The 12,600-nt window shown below is 41.1% G+C and overlaps 1 pseudogene; it reads right to left on the minus strand.

Annotated features, from left to right (window-relative positions):
* Nucleotides 1-941: 941 nt before the first annotated feature.
* Nucleotides 942-12,600, minus strand: part of LOC142255776 (fish-egg lectin-like) — a 47,848-nt pseudogene continuing 36,189 nt past the window's right edge.

Consider the following 12,600-nt stretch of genomic DNA (forward strand, 5'->3'; position numbering starts at 1 on the left):
CAGTGTGGACCAAGCTTTTCATATGACTAGTCCAAAAGTCTGGTCCCCACCAGCTTTTCCCCATTCCATTGTTGTCTTTTTTTCAGTTTTGCTGTAATTCAGAGATTTTTTTTCTCCAAACCTAATGCTTCTCATTTAAAACAAAAATCTTTAACATTCTAGTTCTCCAGATAATCTCTAACAACTGCAGATCAGCAGACGTGATTGCTTTGGAGGGCAGTGGCTTTTTCCTTGCAATCCTGCCATGAACATAATTATTGTTCAGTGTTATCCTGATGGTTTACTTATGAACACTAACAACATCTAAAGTGAGTGAGGCCTTTAGTTGCTTAGAGATTATTTTGGGTTCCTTTGTGATCTTGCGGAATAGTATGCGCTTTGCTCTTGGAGGGATCTCTGTTGGTCGACAACTTCTGTGGAGGGTAGACTCATAATGGCCTTAACTTTCTTCCATTTGTACACACTCTGTCTGACTGTGAAAAGCGGAGTCCAACCTCTTTAGAGATGGATTTGTAACCTTATCCAGCCTGATGAGCGTCAACAACTTCTTATGAGGTCCTCAGAAATCTATTTAGCTTCTTCCATGCATGTTGTGCAGATGGGACTTTTAATCTTTGTTCTTTAACTAAAAACAGGTCGCCCACTCACAACTGATTGTCATCCCATTGATTAAAAACACCAGACTTTAATTTCACCTTCAACTTCTCCTTAGCTATTTTAAAGAATCCATCAAGAAAAAGACAAAAAAACATTTTGAATGTAAGAATTTATTTTGTGTGATTGATACTATAGAATATAGTGACGTAATTTCTATAATTATTATTTTTATGTATTGTCCTTTTAGTTTTTCGTTTTACTGCTTGTAATTAATGCAGTGGTCTGAACCACAAAAAAGCAAACTGTGATTTGTAATTTGCTTCTGCTGCATGTGTTCACGACCGTTAATAACAGTCTGGATTAGTGACGCCATTGACCTTGCATTTATAGATGGCTCCATTAACGGTGATCATCCACAGGTTTCCCTGGTCATAAGATACATGTTGGAAAGAGTCAACGAAATTCAACTGGGTCCATGAGGTTCCGATGGGATTTCCAGCAGAGATTCCTTCCCTGAAATAAAGAGAAGAGGTTACTCACATCTACAAGGGCAGTCAACAGGTCATGCGTGAATGTTAAATAATGGGTTTAAGGCGACAACTGCATAGCCAGTATATAAATAATTGGAGCGAAGATAGGTCAAAAACATATTATGGATTTATTCAGATAAGAATTGGAGGGTTACAGTCATTAGAGAAAAATAACTGTCTTGGCTTGAGTTAATAGATGGATAGACAGATAGAAAAAATAACAGTTCATTTATCTTACATCGCTGTAGTGTGTAAGCCGTCTCGGGATGATCTGTAGATGGTCTGGTCGGATGAGTCCGTCTTTCTCCTCCCTCCTTCTCCCCCAACCTTTGAAGTGTGGGCTTCTTTTATAACCCAAACCCCTCCTCCTGATTGCCCTTATCTCTTTACATGGTAACACAAAAACTAACTATCCTAATTTAGTTGAGCATTACATCATGTCACGTGGTACGTTTTACCCGCGAAATAAGTGTACTTGCGCACTAGAGACCTGTAACAAAACCTACTTCAACTTATTTATAAATAAACCCTTTGAGGCTCGCTGAACTTTGACCTTAAAGTAACAGTAAGAAGTTCTCATAGCTATTTCAGCTCTTAGCCCAACATTCCAAACAGAATATAGCAATATGCTGACAACTTTGACAAACAATGTCAGATGGCTTTGATGAACAACTAGCAGATGGCCTTGGTTTTACCATCTCAAACTCTTGGTTAACATTTTCCAACTTACAGACTCTCCTTAAAGGGATGGGCGAAATATACATACATTATATGAATGCATGTAATCCAGTCTATGAATCAATCTCCATAAACTCACTCTTTTACAGTCCCCCCTTATATGGAAGTTTGATGAACCCCGGGAAACCCTAACTCAATCGTGTCATCATTCGTATCACATACATTCTTGTTGGAAATGCTAGACCAATATTTGACTTGATAAACCAATCTGCAACTTTCTGTCAAAAAGTCATCTTGCGATTTAACATTCCTCTAAGAATGTTATCTTCCTTTTTCATTTCTATTTTTATGTTCCTATATATCTTCTGAATTCTACACATCACAAAAACTTGATATATAATACACATCAAAACTAATAAAAATATGATTATGATGGGATTAAATAAAACATTACCAACCGCTGACTGAAAAGATGACTGAGACCAGGAATGTACAGATTTACTAAAACTCTTCCACCAAGTTCTACCTGACATTCCATTCCATTCGTGTTCAATATCACTTAATTCACCTTGTTCATGCCTGAATATAATTTCTGCTTCCTTTAACTGTTTCGTTAATAAATCTAACAAACCCTTGTCTTTCTTTATTTCACTTGTCCACATATCCCAAGGAAAATCATTTATCTGTGATAAATTGAAATGTATCGGAAATGCCGTTAAGTTTCTCTTTCCTATAGAAGTGATATTAAAACTTCCTTCCTTCTTTGAAAGAGATCTCACATTTCCTTCTATACAATACAAACCCATAGGTAGGTTTTCCTTATGTACACAAGTAGAATAGAAAACAGAAACCTTCTCTGTCTCAGACATGACCTGAAAACATATCTTAGTTAGACTTACTGGAGTCACCAGATCATGTAGTGTCTGTACAGTCTCTATTCTCGCATGACAAGAAGAATGATTATGAAAACATGAATGATAAATCACCTTATCCTGTCCAGGTAAACACATCACCTTAGAAACAAAATGCAAACATGAAGAAATGTCTACTTGTTCAGTGTTCACTCCATCAAATGCAAAATCTGTGTACTGCAGTTGATAGAACACTTGTTGTGTGTTGCTCACAGGTATACCCAAAACTGTAACAGGAACAATAGTCCCCTCTCTTCCAATCACCGGGATTAGTGATGTGCCAACACAAATGTTTCGTTCACATCCTAACCACTTATTTACCCACAAATCCGTATGATTCAATGCAAAATCATACTCTACAGGTAAATTTCGCAGTATTCCCAGTGGAGCAATTCCACTCTGTAAAGCTTGTGCAATCAACTTCAAATTAGAAGAGTACTCTACCTGTATCTCCAGGCACGCTTTAGCTACTTGTGTTTCGTGTGTGCTTTCCACGAGAGCTAATGTAGCATCCTGTAGATGTGACACGGAAGAGCCTAGTACAGCAGCTGTATTCATTACCATCTTTTCAAGAAGTTGATTCAGACTCTTCTGAACCTTTACACCTTTTCCTCCAATAAAACCAATATTATCCAAATCTGACTTAAGCGTCTGTATATTCATGGCATTGGTCAGACTTCCCACTGTCCCAATTCCTCCCAGAATTCCTTCTAACACTCCTCTCTTACTCCTAGTCTGAGTAGTTCTTTTCCCAAACCATTGTTCTATCCCCATCTCCATGTTTATGAGATGTGATTGACACTGAGGAAACCTGGTAGAGATCTTCCAATGAGACATATTGAAAGTCCACACCATTGTCATAAATTCTCCATCCCTTAATAAGGACTTAGACTGAAATTGATTAATTTGGAAAGGAGTAGATGGCATGAACCTCGTGTCTGTGCATGCACTTTCTGCTGCTGACCAAATATTCACACTAACGTTTTTACAATGTCTGTAATGTGTCTTTGTTTCAACGCAACACTGGTAAATTCCAGAGTCCCTGGAAGATGGATTCTCTATGGAAAAAATGAAAGTATCATCCATCCACCTGATATTACCAATCTGACCTCTGTGAATGACATTAGTTGGACTGTTTAAAAAACTTCCCAAAAACGATGAATTTTTGGTCCATGTCAACAAAGACTCAGAAGGCAATTTCAACCTTGTGTTACATTTTAACATTATAGGAGATGTATTTACTTTATTATGTACTGTCTGTGGTGAAACCCTTATTTCCGGAACTATAGTGTTAGTAACGGTAAACACTACAGATACCTGAACTTGCACAGGTTCCCGTGTTATCTGGAAATTCCATGTTTTGACCCAATCTTTATCTCCTTCTGTGATGGAGAGTAAAGAAGGATCCAGAATTTTCCCAAAAACCTGAGTTTTTAACAAAATTTCTGTTTTGGATCTTCCAAACTTTCCCCTTGCAATCATGTCATTTGTAATATCACCGGACCATACAGCAGGTTCATCACCTCTGATCTCTATGTTCCAGTATAGTACATCTGTAGGAGAACATTCCCATGTACCAGTTTTATTATTGTGTACATATTCTCCTTGTAATTGTGTGAATCTAGTTTTAGGTCCTGCAATCGCATGTAATATTATGTCTGTGTCGTGTATGAAATGTAATTCAATGCAACATTTTGTTCCATATCCCATGCAGATATTTCCTGTTATCTCCACAGAATCGTCCGTGATGTTCTCTGTCAGTAAGTTCCGTGTATCTGATCCTCTTGGTCTTCGAGAATGTTGAATCTCTCTAGTCCGTTCATTCACATCATTGGCGATTTGTTCCTTGATGTAACATGTAAACAATGACGAAAATAAAGCAAAGCAGCAGGAACGTAGATCCCATCACGTAGAAGCTTGTCTTGAGCTTGGGAAGATGTTCTTTCTCCAGAAGGCTTGATGTCATCTTTCCTTCAAAGTCTTTAGGTTCTTTATTCCAGTTCGTATAGGAATCCATTTCTTCCTGGAAAGAAATGCAGTATCATTATTTTGTCACAAATATTTTGCATTGGTCAACGTGAACCCACACTTTTTGTGTTTTCCGGGTCTTTTTTACCACATTTGACACTCGGTGCACAAGAATCATGACTTGTCCCATAGTCTCGAGGACTTCAAAAGGACCTTCCCAATTACACTCCCATGGACCACTCTTGCGAAAGGTTTTGATCATCACTAGAGCACCTTTCTTGAATTTGGACTCATAGGGTGGCTCCATTTTCTGCATTCTTGATGCCGCATATGGCAGAATCGCTTTCAGGTTCTCCTGTAGCGATCTCAACCATTGGGACCTTGAGATAGCATCTTTTTGTGGAGTGGATAAAAATGGCTCATGTGGAAACCACAATGGCATTTTTCTTCCCGTCATCAACTCAAACGGAGTGAATTGAGTTGTAGAAGAGATTGAACCTCTTATACTCATCAGTATGAAAGGAACCTTGTCAACCCAAGTGTTACCTTTGTCCAAAAGCATCTTTGCAATTCTGGACTTGATTGTCCTATTCATTCTTTCCACAATTCCCGCAGATTGTGGATGATAGGGGACATGAAATTGCTGTCGCGCCCCTAGAATAGCACAAGCAGTTTGCATGATTTTACCTGTGAAGTGGCTACCTCGATCGGAGGTAATCATCCTTGGGATCCCCCAAGTACAAAAGACGTGTTGTACCAATTCCCTCGCTGTGGACAAAGCATCATCTTTCCTAACAGGTAATATTTCTACCCATTTTGAGAACACATCTACCACAATCAATGCATACCTGAGACCATGTTTACCTGAGGGTAAAGGACCAATATAGTCTATCTGCAGTGTAGACCATGGACCATCTGCAGGTGCGATCCGTAGAAGTGGTGGCTTCTGTCCTTTAGGTCTTGGATTTATTTGGGCACAAATGAGACATGATAGTACAACACTTTGAACTGTTTCGTCCATTTTTTCCCAATAAAATTTCTCCTTGAGAATGACTAACAATTTCTGTTGTCCCAAGTGACCTAAACTCTCATGGTTGTATCGAGTGAATTCTACCTGTAGATGTTTTGGTACAACTGGACGCAATTCTTCATTTGAACTGTGACACAAAACCCCATTTTCACAGATGAAAGGAGGTTTTGGATCATCCAGAAAAATAACAAGAGAAGGATCTTTTCTCTGTTCTTCTGCAAATGAAGGTATGTACGTGTCTGTTCTTTGAACCGCTGAATTCTCAGAAGGTTCAGAGTCAAACACTTCCTCTCCTGTCAGGGCAGCTTCTTTGGCTAGAGCATCTGCAGTTGCATTTCCTACAGATAACTCATCATCAGATCTTTGATGTGCAGCGACTTTCACTATAGCAAATCTATTTGGGGCCCTAGATGCCATCTCAAAAATTGATTCTAGCGTTTCGCGGTGCAACAAGGCTTTGTTGGATGAGTCCACGTAGCCTCTCCTTTCCCAAACAGGCAGGTAATCGGTTAGGGATCTGACAACATAGGAGCTATCACTGTAGATTACCATTGGAGTTTGATCATCAGCTTCATTCAGCTGAAGGACCATTCTTACCGCTTCTATCTCTGCCCTTTGAGCTGAGAAATGACTTGGTAACTTGTGTTTTACCACTTGTCCTCGCTTGGAATAGAAAATTCCATATCCTGTGTGATAGTGTCCTTCCAGAAAAAATCTAGAACCGTCTACAAACACAGGTTCATCTGCGTCTTCCGACTGTCGTCTGAAGAGAGATGGACTTGGTTCATGGAACGTTTCTATGCAATCATGGGTTTGTCCTTCATACTGCATCAATTGAGGAAGAACATACTTGGCCTTGTAATCTACCTCAATTTGATTTGGAGACAATGAGAGCAACCAATGGGCAAATCTCTGATTTGACACACCTGGGATGTTTTTCTCAAAGAGAAGTTTCAGTGTGGAATGTGGCGTTTGGAGAATAACCTTTTGGAACCCGATGATGTGTTGAGTGATTTTTATCGCAAAATACACTCCCACCAGGTGTCTTGCGCACACCTCAAACCCCCTCTCAACAGGTGAGAGAAGCTTAGAGAAGTACCCCAAGATTCTCCATTCCCCCCCTTGCAGCTGCAGCAAAACCACAGAGACACTTGTCTCTGAAGTGTGTGCTTGAAGCGCAAAAGGTGCGTTCCTTTCCACCATACTTAACGCAGGTGCGTGTTGTAGATCATGTTTCAATTGTGTGAAGGCTTTTTCCTGTTCAACACTCCAGGGACCAAAATAATCATCATTGTCACCTTTTAAAAGATCATACAAAGGTCTGGCTTTGTCAGCAAAATTTTCAATGAAATCCCTTGAGTAATTTACAAGCCCTAAAAAATGTCTTAGTGCCTTGTGTGATGTTGGAATTGGAAGAGATGCAATTGCCTCTATTCTGTCCTGTAGGGGTCGCCGTGTACCTGGACTTAGCAGAACTCCTAAAAACCTGACCTCAGTCTGCATCAGCTTGACCTTTTTGGTATTCAGTTTTAAACCTGCATCATGCAGCAGCTCAAACAATTCTGCAAGCAAGATCACGTGCATCTCCTTGTCCTCCGTACTCAACAAGATATCGTCCACATATTGCAATAAACATTCCGGACGAGAAAATTTCGACAAAACGTTCGCTAGCGCCTGATGAAAAATGCTTGGCGACATACTTGCCCCCTGAGGAAGCCTACAGCATACATATTTTTGATCCAGGTGGTTGAATGCAAGCTTATATTGACAACTTTGCTCAATCGGTATACTGAAAAAACCATTACTGATATCCAATACTGAGAAATACCTTGCCTTAGCATCCAATCTCGACATCATGTCATGTGTATCAGCTACAATCGGTGCTACATTGGGAGTACACTTATTGAACATCCTCAAGTCCAACAACATCCTATAGCTACCATCGCTTTTCAGAACACACCACAATGGATTGTTACAAACAGAATTTGCCTTACGTATCACACCTTGAGCCAACAATTCCTGTATAATCTTTGACATCGGAGCAACTGACTCCGGAGGCAACTTATACTGACGCTGTGGAGGTGGGTCTCGGCCTTCAATTTTGACAACTACATCCTTCATTGTTCCAACCTCATTCCTGTACTGAGCCCATAAAGAAGGAAACCGCTGTACTAACTCAGTCAATACTTCGTCACCACCAGTTTCAGGCCACAAATGATCTGCTGACACTACATCGGTCAAACAAATGGTCCCGACATGACTATATTCATCTGGATCAATAACTACCGCCTTACAACCGTTAGAGTCTTTCCAAACTGTTTTGTTACCCAAATCAATAATCCAGCCATGCTTTTCCATAAAATCAGTGCCAATTATATTCTCAGTATCCTGACAACACCAAATATCCATTTTCGTTTTCAAAAAACCAGGTATTTCCAAAGAAACATCCTGCGCTAAAGTCACCTTTGTTCCATTTTTACCACTGAAACCAACAATTGTACATACAGGGGAATCTGGCTTTAAATGTAAATCAACATTTGTGACACTCAATTGCGCACCTGTATCAAGGAGAAATGTTACTTCCTGACCTTCAAGATTTACCTTTAAAAATGGTCGACCACAGCTATCCATTGAAACTCGAGTGACGAATTCCAGTGGATGCAGCCTGGGGACCGGCTTTGCCAGTCAGGAGGATGGAGAAGGGAGAAGAGCAGCAGGTGTCTTGCCCCTTCCATCCAATCCCTGTATGGTCATTTCCCTTATCTGTCTGGTCAGAGGTGCATATGGTGATTGGTTATTTCTGTTGTCAGTATGAGTGGGCGTATATGGCGATTGGTGATTTCTGTTGTCAGTATGAGTGGGCGTGTATAATGGTGGAGGTGCTGAAGATGGGGGAGGTGCACTGGATGTGTTTGGCATCAGTCCATTTTCCTTACCCAGCCTTTCCTCAACTCCCGCCCTCAGGAATTTCTTGCATTCCCACTTCAGGTGTCCGGGTTGGCCGCAAAAAAAGCAGTGAATTGTGCTTTTCCTGTTACCCCCCCCTGAATTCTTGTTTTTAGAATTCAACACCGGTCTTTTGTTGTTTTTGGTCTGTTTTTCCTGGGATACTAATGTGTCAGTGTTCCCTTCTATCATGGCTATTTTTGATTTTACCTGATTTTGCTTCATTCGTCTACGTATTCTATCAATAAATGATGTGGCCTCTTGTAGACTTTCCATTCTAGAAGCTATTTCGAATGAAGCAGGGTCCAAATATTTAAACTTTTTAACAAAGGCCTTGATCATGGAAGGCGGTTCTTGATCAGATCCGATTTCCATTATCATTCTGTAGGCCTGTTCAAATTTGACTACAAAGACAAATGGATCCTCCTGTATGTGTGTCTTAAGGTTTTCTAACAATTCGACTGTTGGGATAGACTCTCCTGTGGTAAAGAGAATCAACTGTCTCAACCTATCTTCCTTTGTGTCATGGATCAGGTCATTGTGTTCGTCAGTCCTAGGTGTTGCTTGTAACCTTTTTGCCATGTGGGAGGGAAGCCATACCCTATAAATCTTGTTTCTCTGTTCATTTGTTAGATTATATTTATCCGAATGTGACTCAAAAATGTCCGCATTATGGAAGGCGTCCATTTTATCATCATATTTGGGTATGTCTTTAATGATTTTCATTAATTGGTCATGGATTTTAATGTTAAGACGGGCGGCCTTATCATGTAACTTCTTTTTCCGAAGTTCCTCCTCATTCAGAGTCCCGTCCTCGGCCGTATCCAGCCCGTCCGGTACGTCTGAACCTAAACCTGATGCAGGTGACTGGGAAGGATCTGTCTTGTTCTGTCTCGTATTAACAGATACATATTTAATATCTTTCCGTAGTTTTGATATTAAATCTGCTCTTGTATCCAACTGATCCTCCAGATGTTCGATATGTTCTGCTAATATCGAACAATTTGGACAATCTGTTGCTTCTGCATCTGTGACGTGTGTGTCTGTTGTATTGGGCGTGTCTGTTGTTATGGGTGTGTCAGTCACCATGCAGATAGTGTGTGCATATGGCTGTGCCCCACCCACCATGGAGTTGTAAGTGTATACCATACCCAATACATTCTGTATCTTTTTCTGTAACCGATTTACAGTAAAAAACTTCTTATCTAACTTAGTATTCTCAAGTTCACATTGCCGGTACAGATTTGACCATAACTGTGCGTCACTATGTGTATGATCAAATGAATACTCTACATGACAGTTACTAAAATAATCATGAATAAAATCCATTTCTCACCAATATGTGATGCTTGTCCTTGAATGGCTTCAACCGTCTTATGGATGGATGGTCCTGGAATGGCTTCAACCGTCTTATGGATGGATGGTCCTGGAATGGCTCCAACCGTCAAGGCTTGACACATACGACCTCCGTGCAGCTTTGTCACGTTAAACCTCTCTTAGGTTCTGATGTGGACACAGTGTATCGTCGTTCGCCTGCAGCTTGGACAGAAATTACTCACAAACTCACAGACCCCCCTTCTCGGACAAAGGGCAGGGAATGACGTGAGAGAAAAAAGAGTCCTTATCGCTGTGAATAGGCAGCGTGAAAAAAATCACCTCGCACAGAAAACAGCTGTGTTTCACAATCATTCAGGCTGGTGCTCGCCAAATGTTAAATAATGGGTTTAAGGCGACAACTGCATAGCCAGTATATAAATGATTGGAGCGAAGATAGGTCAAAAACATATTATGGATTTATTCAGATAAGAATTGGAGGGTTACAGTCGTTAGAGAAAAATAACTGTCTTGGCTTGAGTTAATAGATGGATAGACAGATAGAAAAAATAACAGTTCATTTATCTTACATCGCTGTAGTGTGTAAGCCGTCTCGGGATGATCTGTAGATGGTCTGGTCGGATGAGTCCGTCTTTCTCCTCCCTCCTTCTCCCCCAACCTTTGAAGTGTGGGCTTCTTTTATAACCCAAACCCCTCCTCCTGATTGCCCTTATCTCTTTACATGGTAACACAAAAACTAACTATCCTAATTTAGTTGAGCATTACATCATGTCACGTGGTACGTTTTACCCGCGAAATAAGTGTACTTGCGCACTAGAGACCTGTAACAAAACCTACTTCAACTTATTTATAAATAAACCCTTTGAGGCTCGCTGAACTTTGACCTTAAAGTAACAGTAAGAAGGTTCTCATAGCTATTTCAGCTCTTAGCCCAACATTCCAAACAGAATATAGCAATATGCTGACAACTTTGACAAACAATGTCAGATGGCTTTGATGAACAACTAGCAGATGGCCTTGGTTTTACCATCTCAAACTCTTGGTTAACATTTTCCAACTTACAGACTCTCCTTAAAGGGATGGGCGAAATATACATACATTATATGAATGCATGTAATCCAGTCTATGAATCAATCTCCATAAACTCACTCTTTTACAGTGAAATATATCCATAAATTGGGTAAAGTATGTGCCCCCTCCACATTACACCTCCAGGAGCTTTTCTGACCTCTCATCTCCTTAAACATTATTATGTAGTTGGCCCCTGTGTAGCTCCCATTCTTCTGGGAAGGATTTCTACAAAATTTTAGAAGGGTCTGTAGGAATTTTCGCCAATTCATCCAGAAGAGCATTTGTGAGGTCAGACACTGAGGCCAGGCTCAGAATCTCCATTATTGGTGTTGGATGGGGTCAAGTGAGCATTTGTGAGGTCAGACCCTGAGGCCGGGCTCACAATCTCCATTGTTGGTGTTGGATGGGGTTGAGGGAGCATATGTGAGGTCAGACCCTGAGTCCAGGCTCACAATCGCAATTATTGGTGTTGGATGGGGTTGAGGGAGCATATGTGAGGTTAGACCCTTAGTCTAGGCTCACAATCGCCATTATTGGTGTTGAATGGGGTTGAGGGAGCATTTGTGAGGTCAGACCTTAAGGTCGGGCTCATAATGTTGGATGGGGTTGAGGGTGCATATGTGAGGTCAGATCTTGAAGCTGGGCTCACAATCTCCATTATTGGTGTTGGATGGGGTTGAGGGAGCATTTGTGAGGTCAGACCTTGAAGCTGGGCTCACAATCTCCATTATTGGTGTTGGATGGGGTTGAGGGAGCATTTGTGAGGTCAGACCCTGAGGCCAGGCTCATAATCACCATTATTGGTGTTGGATGGGGTTGAGGGAGCATTTATGAGGTCAGACCCTGAGGCCGGGCTCATAATCTCCATTATTCGTGTTGGATGGGGTTGAGGGAGCATATGTGAGGTTGGACCTTGAAGCTGGGTTCATAATCTCTATTATTAGTGTTGGATGGGGTTGAGGGAGCATTTGTGAGGTCAGACCCTGAGGCCGGGCTCATAATCTCCATTATTGATCTTGGATGGGGTTGAGGCAGCATTTGTGAGGTCAGACTCTGAGGCCAGTCTCACAATCTCCATTATTGGTGTTGGTTGGGGTTCAGGGAACATTTGTGAGGTCAGACCCTGAGGCCGGGCTCGGAGTCTCCATTACTGGTGGTGGATGGGGTTGAGGGAGCATTTGTGAGGTGAGACCTTGAGGCCAGGCTCACAATCTCCATTATTGGTGTTGGATGGGGTTGAGGGAGCATTTGTGAGGTCAGACCTTGAAGCTGGGCACACAATTGCCATTATTGGTGTTGGATGGGGTTGAGGGAACATTTGTGAGATCATACATTTGTGACTTCAATAGAGAACTCCGGACCCAACAGCAGATTGTTGGACAATGGGTCAGAATTACCCCGAGTGGTACCTTTTAAAGTTATTTTTGCTTGAGGTTATCAATTTTTTAGATCTCGGAAAACTCCATAAAAGCCTTTTTTGTTTCCCCTGTACCCTCCAGACCCCCATTCCCCGTGCTCCTTTTCACAATTCTGT

This window comes from Anomaloglossus baeobatrachus, chromosome 11, assembly GCF_048569485.1.
Source record: "Anomaloglossus baeobatrachus isolate aAnoBae1 chromosome 11, aAnoBae1.hap1, whole genome shotgun sequence".
Lineage (NCBI taxonomy): Eukaryota > Metazoa > Chordata > Amphibia > Anura > Aromobatidae > Anomaloglossus > Anomaloglossus baeobatrachus.